This window comes from Panicum virgatum, chromosome 8K (assembly GCF_016808335.1).
Source record: "Panicum virgatum strain AP13 chromosome 8K, P.virgatum_v5, whole genome shotgun sequence".
Classification (NCBI taxonomy): Eukaryota; Viridiplantae; Streptophyta; class Magnoliopsida; order Poales; family Poaceae; genus Panicum; species Panicum virgatum.
In genome coordinates, this window is record NC_053143.1 from 45,469,940 (window position 1) to 45,480,849 (window position 10,910).

General features: G+C 42.0%; 1 pseudogene; it reads right to left on the reverse strand.

Annotated features, from left to right (window-relative positions):
* Positions 1–463: 463 nt before the first annotated feature.
* Positions 464–3,774, reverse strand: LOC120644848 (annotated as a pseudogene).
* Between the last annotated feature and the right edge of the window lie 7,136 nt (positions 3,775–10,910).

A 10,910-nucleotide genomic window follows, 5' to 3' on the forward strand; every position in this document is an offset into this window, starting at 1 on the left:
CCATTTTTCCGCTAGGTCCAATCCACCGACAACGACAAGGTCTGGCTCGCCACCTACCACTTGGAGGGCGCTGCCCAACAGTGGTACTATCGCTTGGAGCACAACCAGGGCGTGCCCACCTGGTCGCACTTTGTCAAGCTTGTCAACCTCTGTTTCGGGCCGCCGATGCGCAACAACCCGCTGGGCGAGCTCATCAACATCAAGTAAACCGGATCGGTGGCCGACTACCAGGAGCAGTTTCTCACGTCTGTTGCCCGGTGCACCGATGTCTCGGAGCCACAGCAGATCGCGATCTTCATGGCTGGTCTCAGCAACCCTCTCCGCCTCGACGTCGAGCTGCAGCGTCCCTCTTCCTTGGAGGACGCTATGGGACTCGCTCGGACGTTTGAACGCCGACTATGCTACTGAAATGCTCAAAACAAGAATGTAGCATAACCATGCTACAGTCCCATACAAGGAATTATTGGAGTTTCAGCTGCTAGCATTATTGTTTTGTCATTACTAATTCACAATTTGAGATTCAGAGCATAAAAAAGCCTCAGTGATTATGAAACTATCTACCACGAAAAGTGGATATTGTCGTATCATTGACAATAGATGTCTCAGTGATTATTGAGGTCTCTTCCGCTGTCACCCTTATGTGGAAATACGCCGGGTGCTTAGGCTCGGGCAGGGTCAAACTCTCGCTGCTTAGCATCGCAACCACATCTGACATGGTGGGTCGATCAGCTGCATTCTCTTGTACACACAGCAGCGCAACGTTAATGCATCTCATTATCTCTAATGTATGACACTCAATAACTAATGATGCATCTACTATTTGAAGCCATCTTTTGTCTTTCGACAACTGCAATGCCTGGAAAAGAATGATCATAGTTAAAAAAAAGTTAAGTGCATAAGGAAAACAGCACTGCTAGTACTTCTGCACTCTACTGAAAAAAAAGGCGAGAAGTAGAAATCCTGGAGAAGTTTGTTGGTTGTGTTAGCAAATAACAGCTGCGCCGTTCTTAATAATTAAGAAACTGTGCTTTTCACTATTCTCGAGAGATTAGAGAAAGAAACCATTTACATGTTGTATTGGACATAAAAGACTTACATGTCCAAGAAGGTTGATGAAGTCTCCATATTGATGAAAACCTGATGATCTTTTTCCACTGACTATCTCAAGAGTTAGTACAGCGAAGCTGAATACATCGGATTTGATTGAAAAGAGACCCTCTGATGCATACTCAGGAGCCATATAGCCACTGAAATTAAGAATGTAACAAACTTTGATGCCATGTTCTGCAATTAAATAGCTACTTAATATAATTTGAGTGAGTAATTCATAAGAAACATCTTACTATGTCCCAACGATTCTTTCCGTGTTTGCTTCAGTATTGTTTGTGCTAAATATTCTTGCGAGCCCAAAATCTGAAATTTTAAGGTTCATGTCACGGTCCAGGAGAATATTGCTTGCTTTAAGATCTCTATGTATGACCCGTAACCTAGAGTGCTGATGCAAATACAAGTCCTTGTGCTATCCCTTCTATTATCGCTAGGCGTGTATTCCAATTCAGTAAAGCTCTTCTTGTCTCATCTGCAAATCAATTAAGCATAGATATATCAGAGAAAAATTTTGGAACCAAAAATTTGAGCAATGATCTTGTTAAACTCAGTACCAAAAATAAAAAGGTCAAGGCTTTTATTTGGCAAACATTCATAGATTAGTATCTTCTCCTCCTCCTGAGAACAGCATCCCAAGAGTCTAACCAGATTAGTATGCTGGAGCTTGGCTATCAGCTGTACTTCATTTTTAAACTGTGTGAAACCTTGGCCTGAATGGGAAGCAAGTCTCTTTACTGCTATCTCCAACCTATCATGAAAGCGACCCTAGAGAGAAGTTCATTTTTTGTATCAGTGAGCGAAAGCACAATTTCTTGCGTGACATTGAAGACTATTTTTCATCACGGTTTCATTTTTTTCTGTTGCTTTATGTCCACTCATAATTGTGTTGCCCCACTCTTACCTTGTATACAGGACCAAAGCCCCCTTGTCCAAGTTTATTTTCTTCTGAGAAGTTGTCTGTAGCCTCCAATACTTGTGAAAAGTCATAAATCATGAATTCTGAACTCCTTCCTTCTAGCCCCCAAACTATGGTTTCATCTTCCTTCATATTCATCTTAGTCTTATCCTGAGACCCTTTACCTGAATTGACAGTTTGATGTGATCATTTTCCTTTCTTTTGTGCACATAGTATTTGAACCAAATAGATGAAATCTCAAATTTAGTTAGGCCCTCTTTGTAGATAGCTGACCTTTTATGCGCCTTCGTCTTATGAGCATGAAGGAAATAATCAAACCAATAATCGATGCAAGTAGTGGAACAACATCTTTGATCATGCCCCCTGACGTGAAACAAGACAATCATTTTGCAGGAAGCACAAATGTTCACTTTATTAGAAAATTTGACGAATTTATTTGGATAGTAGTGGAACTATTAATGCTTTCTAGTCAGTACTATTTGACGAGAAAGAAATCTGAAAATTTGACTTTTCTTGTCAGTACTATTAATGCTTTTTCAAAAACTAATCGACACTTAGTTTGAATTCGTATATATATATATATATATATATATATATATATATATATATATATATATATATATATATATATATATATATATATATATATATATATATATATATATATATATATATATATATATATATATATATATATATATATGTTCAAATGATGATGTGATCAGAGGAAATGATATATAAGGATATTTTTCTTAAAGAAATGCTTTCTAGAAGGATATGTTGGTCTTACTTACTCTTATGTTTCCGTCTGGGAACGACAAGTGGCGCTGCCACGATTGTCACCATGGGATCGCCGCTGTAGAAATGAACCGTGTCGTACCTCAGGTTACACCACAGAGCAAGAAGCCGTCCTCCTCGTCTACCAGCAAAGTTGTCGTCCGTGGCCATGAAGCTGATGACCTGGAGGCAGGACGAGCAGTCCCTGTGCGTCAGTGCCGGCACGCACTGCGCCATGGAGTACAGCGCCGGAAAGCTCCAGCCGCCGGCGCCGTCCATGCGGCCGGTGGCGAACATCCGAGCCCCGGAGTTGTACGCCGCCTGCCGGGCCGTCTCCTGCAGCAGCTCTCTGATGATCTCGGTGATGGTAGCGACGCTCTCGGCGTTGCCGGGATCCCAACCGGGCAGCACGGACTTCGCGTTGGTGGTGTGCGCCGTGCTCATCTTGTTGACCACGCCGTCGACGATCTGGGAGTAGTTGTCGGGGTGGAGGAAGTTCTTGTCGGAGAAGCGGAGGCGGCTGGTCGGGTAGAAGACGGTCGCGTCGGCGCGGTGCGGGCACAGCTGCTGCGCGCCCAGGCATGCGGCGGCGATGCAGGCGCGGCAGGCGGTGGCGTTCACGTCGCCGCGGCAGAGCGCCAGGCCGTAGACGGTGTCCGGGGCGGCGCCGGCGGAGCCCGTGGCGAAGTGGTACGGGCTTGTGGTGGCGTTGTCGGTGAGCATGGTGGATAGGAGCTCAAGATTGGCATGGCGCCTGCTGCTGGTCGTGTAGTTCGTGGCCGTGTCGCCGCAGATCTGCCAGGGTGGGCGGCGACCGGCGTGAAGCCGAGAGTGAGAAGGACGATGACGATCATCGCATCATGGTTTGGTTGGTAACCAACGGCGCCTCAGCTATAACAGGAAATTGTGGTTACCCCATAACCCCGGTTGGTAATAATTAATAGTAGAAGCTCTACTGTAGAGCCCTTGTTCTCTAATCCCAAAGAAGGCAATTCAGTGGTTTAACTCCTCAAATTCTAAGTTCAACTCCTCATTGTAGCGAATATTTCAGGATTTAACAGCATCGTGCTTTATATGCGACATTCCCGGCGACAACGAGACGCCAATGGTGACTTCGTCAATCACGAGAATTTGCCGGCTTAGTCTTCAAAGATTCTCATAGAGTATATGGGTGAGTGTGTCTGCGTTGTGAGTATTTGAGTTGTACTGTGTAATCGCAAAAAAAAAGATAATTCAGATCAGTCAATAATCAACTCCAATAAAAAAAAACTTCCTCAAATATTCCTTTATCCCAAAAAATAAAAACTCTTCTTTAGATAATGTTTTCAGGAGAATGTCTTTAAACAAGATTGAGGTCCCATGATTCCCTAGTTGGTTGTGGCACCTGTGTGGTCAGTAGTTAGTGTCATCTTTTTTGTTTTAGCTAGGTGAAATTGTGTTTAATAGTCCCCTCTTTGACTCAATCCGCTTCTTGTCTCTATTCAAATCACACAAGGAAGAAGATAGAGACAGTCTAAAGTGACCCGAGCTTTCTTTGTTCAGAAAATTTTCTTTCGGCAGCTCTCAAGAATTATTAGTGGCTGAGATTTTCTTTGTTTAAAATTTTCTTTCGGTAGCTCTCAAGATTTATCAGAAAACTAACATGTTCATAATAAGGCCAGGGTCGTCATAGTAGTTTGAGAGACACTGTGCGAAAGATAAATTAAACTTAGGCCCTAAACAAACAATTGCAAGCTGATTCTTTTAATAAGAATATGCTTTTCATTGATTTCACAACAGGTATATCATTACTCTTTGGTTTAATAAATTTATTTGGTTTGAAGAGGAAATGAAATCAAATTTAGTATTACTAACCCTACAGAAAATTTACTTCCGACAAAGCAACAATTAACAGAACAATTTGACTTGAGCATGAATCTAATAATAATAAGCTAGGTGCTACAATGACCCTCACTACTAGAAAACGGGCCAAATGTCCTGACCAAAGGTACCAGCTGCTTTTGCAACCGATACTGATGCAGTACCGGTTGCAAAAACAACTGGTACCTTTGGCCAGCGGCGATCAAAGATAAGGGGTTTGGTATTGGATTAAAGCATTATCCGGTACCAAAACCCCAGTATAGGCACCGGTTCGTGCCACCAACCGGTACCAAAAGAATAAGGAGGAATAGGTACCGGTTGATGGCACCAACCGGTGCCTAAAGGGCGGACAATGGCACCTGGTTTTGCCATGACCCGGTGCCGCCACGTGCCCACAACAAAGGCACCGGTTGGTAACCTCAATCAGTGCCTATGCCTATTGTTTGGCACTGGTTGTTGAGCACCAACTGGTGCCTTTGAGCCATGCCTATAAATACCCCAACCCCTCCACCCTCCAAGTTGCCATGAACTTACTGTTCATGGCAGCTGAGTGAGGGGAGGGGAGACGAATTTTTGTTTTTTTTTCTTCAGAAAAGATTAGTTATTTTTCTCCATAACTTAGCAATTAGTTTTTAGAAGCAGTTATCACTTAATTTAGTTTATACATGTGATAATTATTTTTAGTTGTAGTATTTTATTGTAGTTATATGCGTTATCAATTTATTTGATATGTGAATATTATCAAATTATTGTATTTATATGTTTTATCAATTTATTTGACGAGTGAATAGTATCTATTTATTATAGTTATATGCATTATCAATTATGTATTTGAAATCAAATTTTTTATGGAAATATTATCAATTACATAGGCAAGGATGCTTTATTTAGTTCCCTTCAAAATTCCAAAACTTTACAAGATTCCACATTCGAGACGCATGCTGCGCCAATTCGAGACCCGCAGCTCAGCTAGGCCAGAAGGCCACATGCGTCGTTTCTTGTACAAAAATATAAAGTTTCATATAGAGAAACAAATTTTTTACACAGTCATGCAGTCAGAAGGCCATATGTATTGTTATAATTTTGTAGTTCAGTTTTATTAATAGCGTATTCAATATTAGTTATAAATTGGTAGTATGAATGAACTATTTGTACACTATAATGATGTATATAAATGTATTGTGGACCCAGATGAGTCGGCAATGGATGTACATGGCCGACCGGCGTTCAAAGGAGTTCATTGATGGCGTGCATGAATTCATAGAAGCGGCCGAGAAACACAAGTATGGCGGTTTCGTTCGTTGTCCATGCAAATTCTGTAAGAATGAGAAGGATTACTCATCATTAAGAACCATCCACAATCACTTGTTCAATAGTGGTTTCATGCCGAACTACTATGTTTGGACCAAGCATGAATAAAAAGGAATTATGCTGGATAATAATGTAGAAGAAGAGGACAGGATTCCTGACTTTGCAGCCAATTATAATGCCTTTTTCAATGACACTGCAATGGGTGAGCCTGAAGAAGATACTAAAGGATACGTTGTAGAAGATGATCTTGGTCAGATGCTGCGCGAAACTGAGGAAGGTTGCGAAACAAAAAAGGAACCGAGAGATCTGAAGCGTATGTTGGAGGACTACAGAACATTGTTGTACCCTGATTGCAAACAAGACCAAAAGAAGTTGGGTATGACATTGGAATTGTTGCAATGGAAGGCATCAAATGGTTTGTCTGACAAGGGATTCGAGGAGTTGCTGAAACTTATAAAAAATTACTCCCTGAGGATAACACCTTGCCGGCGACAACATACGAGGCAAAAAAAGTTGTTTGTCCTTTAGGATTAGAGGCACAGAAGATACATGCTTGTCCTAATGACTGCATCCTATATCGAGGTGAGTATGAAAATTTGGATTCATGCCCTGTATGCAACGCATGCCGGTATAAGATCCCTCGAGATGATCCAGGCGACGTTGAGGGGATGCTTGTCAAGAAGAGGGTGCTTGCCAAGGTGATGTGGTATTTCCCTCTAATACCACGTCTGAAACGTTTGTTCATGAACAAAACGAATGCTAAATTGATGCGATGGCACAAAGAAGAACATAAGGAAGACAATATGTTGAGACACCCCGCTGATGGGTCGTAGTGGAGAAAAGTGGGCAGAACATTCCCAACATTTGCAAATGATGCGAGGAATATAAGGTTCGGCTTAAGTACGGATGGCATGAATCCTTTCGGTGAGCAGAGCAGTGGCCATAGTACCTGGCCTGTGACACTCTGTATATACAACCTTCCTCCCTGGTTGTGTATGAAGAGGAAATTCATTATGATGCCCGTGCTTATCCCCGGCCCGAAGCAACCCGGTAACGATATAGATGTGTATCTGAAACCACTGATTGAGGATTTTCTATTGTTGTGGAAATAGGAGGGTGTTCGTATGTGGGATGCGCACGTAGAGGATCATTTTAACCTTCGTGCATTGCTTTTCGTAACCACCAACGATTGGCCAGCACTAAGTAATCTCTCCGGACAATCCAATAAGGGTTATAGGGCATGCACCCATTGTTTAGAAGAAACCGACAGCACGTACCTCAAGCACTGTAGGAAGATCGTGTATATGGGTCATCGTCGATTTCTTCCGATCAAGCACCCATTAAGGAGGAGGCATTCTCACTACGATGGAAAGGCAGATCATCGTACCAAGCCTAGGCACCGTTGTGGGAAAATGGTGTTTGAAATGGTCAAAGATATAAAAGTAGTATTTGGTAAAGGACCCGGCAGCAGATTAGTGCTGAGTGAAGACGGACGTGCACCTATGTGGAAGAAGAAGAGTATTTTTTGGGAGTTACCTTATTGGGAAGTCTTAGACGTCCGCCATGCAATTGATGTGATGCACCTAACAAAAAATCTTTGTGCGAACCTTTTAGGCTTCCTTGGTGTCTATGGTAAGCCAAAGGATACATTGGAAACGCGGCAAGATCTTCAACGTATGAAACAACGGGCCGCCCTACATCCAGAAAAAAGGGATAAATGACGTCATTATCTAGGTCCTGCGTGCTACACTCTTAGTAAGGAAGAGAAGCAAAGTATGTTCGACTGTTTGAACAGTATCAAGGTCCCATCAGGCTACTCTTCGAATATAAAGAGGCTACTGAACTTGAAAGAGAAGAAATTTGCACACGTAAAGTCCCATGACTGTCACGTGTTGATGACGCAATTGATTCCAGTTGCACTTAGAGGTATTCTACCAGCTAATGTTCGAGCAACAATTATAAAGCTATGCGCCTTTCTCAACATAATTTCTCAGAAGGCAATCGATCCATCGAGTTTAAGCTGGATACAAGAGGATGTTGTCCAAAGTTTAGTCAGTCTTGAAATGATATTTCCTCCATCATTCTTCAATATTATGATGCATCTTCTAGTTCACCTGGTCAAAGAGATTGGTATTCTCGGTCCTGTTTTCCTTCATAATATGTTCACTTTTGAACGATACTTTGCAGCCCTAAAGAAATACGTTCGTAATCGGGCTCGTCCAGAAGGAAGCATTGCGAAGGGTTACGCCACAGAGGAGGCCATTGAGTTTTGTGTTGACTATGTAGAAGAACTCAGCCCAATTGGGACTCCAGTATTACATCATGAGGGGCGGCTGATTGGAAAGGGCACACTTGGAAGAAAATCAGTAAATGCCACAGATCATGCCATGTTGAGTAAAGCACATCTCATAGTTCTGCAACAATCAGCCTTGGTGGCTCCATACATGGAGGAGCACATGCAAATTGTGTGAAGCATATACCCTTTGAAGTCTGAGACATGGATTACAAAACATCATAACGATACATTCGCCACCTGGTTGCAGAAGGAAGTCATGGCCAACGATCAAATTCATGAGCAGCTAGCTTGGCTAGCCAGGGGTCCGGCAAATTCAATCATGATGTACCAAGGTTATGAAATTAATGGTTACACATTTTATACAAGAGTCCAAGATAACAAGAGCACCAATCAAAATAGTGGTGTCTGTATAGATGCCACCGACTCTAGTGGCCAAACGAACTCATATTTTGGTTATATTGAAGAGATCTGGGAACTCGACTATGGGTTGTTGAAGATACCTCTATTTCATTGTCAATGGGTTAAACTCACAGGAAAAGGTGTCGATATCGACGAGTACGGAATGACAACGGTAGACCTCAAAGAGCTTGGCTATCGAGACGAACCATTCGTCCTAGCTAAAGATGTCACTCAAGTTTTCTATGTGCAGGACATGTCTAGCAAACCGAGAAAGGACAAGCCCAGAAATAAATCAATTTTTGTAGGTGCCGGAGATGAGCCAAAGCGCCATATTGTTCTGGCAGGAAAAAAGAAAATTGTGGGAGTCGACGATATTACAGATGAAGAAGAATACAATAAGGTTGAAGATATGACTCCGTTCGCATTGGAGGTTGACACAAGTATTCTTTTAGCCGAAGAGGAGGCTCCGTACGCACGTCATGATCATAATGAAGGGACGATTGTAAAGCGAACCATCGTTAATATTCCCTTAGTTGAATGATTATGTCTTATAATATTTTCTATGAACATTATCAGATTTCTTGTGCAATGAATTGATTTATTGGGCAATTAAATGATTTATTATGCAATTATTTGATTTATTATGATTTATTATGCAATTAAAATGATTAGTTATGCACCTAAATGATTTATCATGTAGTAATTAGAATTATTGTGCATTTAAATGATTTATTATGCAATTATTTGATTTATTATGCAATTAAAACAATTAGTTATGCACCTAATGATTTATTATGTAGTAATTAAAATTATTGTGCATTTAAATGATTTATTATGCAATTATTTGATTTATTATGCAATCAAAATGATTACATATGCTACTAAATGATTTATCATGTAGTAATTAGAATTATTGTGCATTTAATTGATTTATTATGCAATTATTTGGTTTATTATGATTTATTATGCTATTAAAATGATTTATTATGTCTTTAAATGATTTATTTGGCAATTAGTAGACAAATATATCATTTATGTTGCAATTAAGAGAAAACACCTTTGGTACTGGTTGGTAGTTTCAACCGGTACCAAAGGCTTTTTTGTCAAAAAAAAGGTGCTCTGGGCGGGAGTCGAACCCAGGCTCCCGCACTCAAAACAAGTTGAGTTACCATTGTGCTATTTAGAGATTTCAAACATTACAGGGCCACCAGTCTAGATAAAGCAAAAGAGGCCTTAGGCACCGGTTTGTTTTCCTCACCCGGTGCCAAAGTGTATTTCATTTCCCGCCCGTTGGGGTCCTAAGGCACCGGGTGAAACAGAAATCGGTGCCTAAGGCTTCATAAAGGCACCGGGTGATACAGAAACCGGTGCCTACGGCAGCCATTGACACCGGGTGATATTTTCACCCGGTACCAAAGGCCCTGCCTATATAATCCATCCCCTTCTTCTTCCTCGGCTAAGTCCTCCCTGATCTTATTCATTGCCACCACCGCCACTGCGTCGAACCCAATCCTCGTGCTGCCGTCACTGTCCTTCGCCGCGCACCGCCGCATCGTTGTGCCGCCATCTCCGGTGGCCCTCCTCCGCGCTCGCCCCTCCTCCGCCCTCGCCCGCGCCGACGTCTTCGTCGACGTCGACTCCGGGTGACTCCGCGCGCCCGGCCCGGCTGGGAAACGCCCTCGTGCTGCTGTCCTCGACCTCTCCGGTGCTCGCGCCATCCTCAATCGCCCTCCCGGCCTGCCTCGACGCCGCGCGCAGCCCTCTCCCATGCTGCAGCGAGCACCTCGACGCCGCCCCCCTCCAACACGCCGGCGACTCGCCCCACACCACCGCGCCGGCGACTCGCCCCCCTCGACCGCGCCTTGCAGTGCCCCCGCGCGCGCCGACGACGTAAGGAATGGCGGCGCCGCCGCTCGCCGCCCCTTTTTTTCTTTATTGTTTTATTTATTTATATATTCTGTATAATTAGTTTGTTATATATGTATATATGTATGTAGTATACAATTTAGGTATATAGTATATAATTTATTATATTAGTTTGTATAATTAGATAGAATTTAATTTTAAATTAGTTTGTATAATTATATAATTAGATAGAATTTAAATTGTATTATATATGTATATAGTATATAATTTAGGTATATAGTATATAATTTTTGTATATTAGTATTTAGATAAAATAATGCTTTTAACTATTACTATTAGTATTAGATACAATAATGTTTTTTAGAATTTTATTAATTT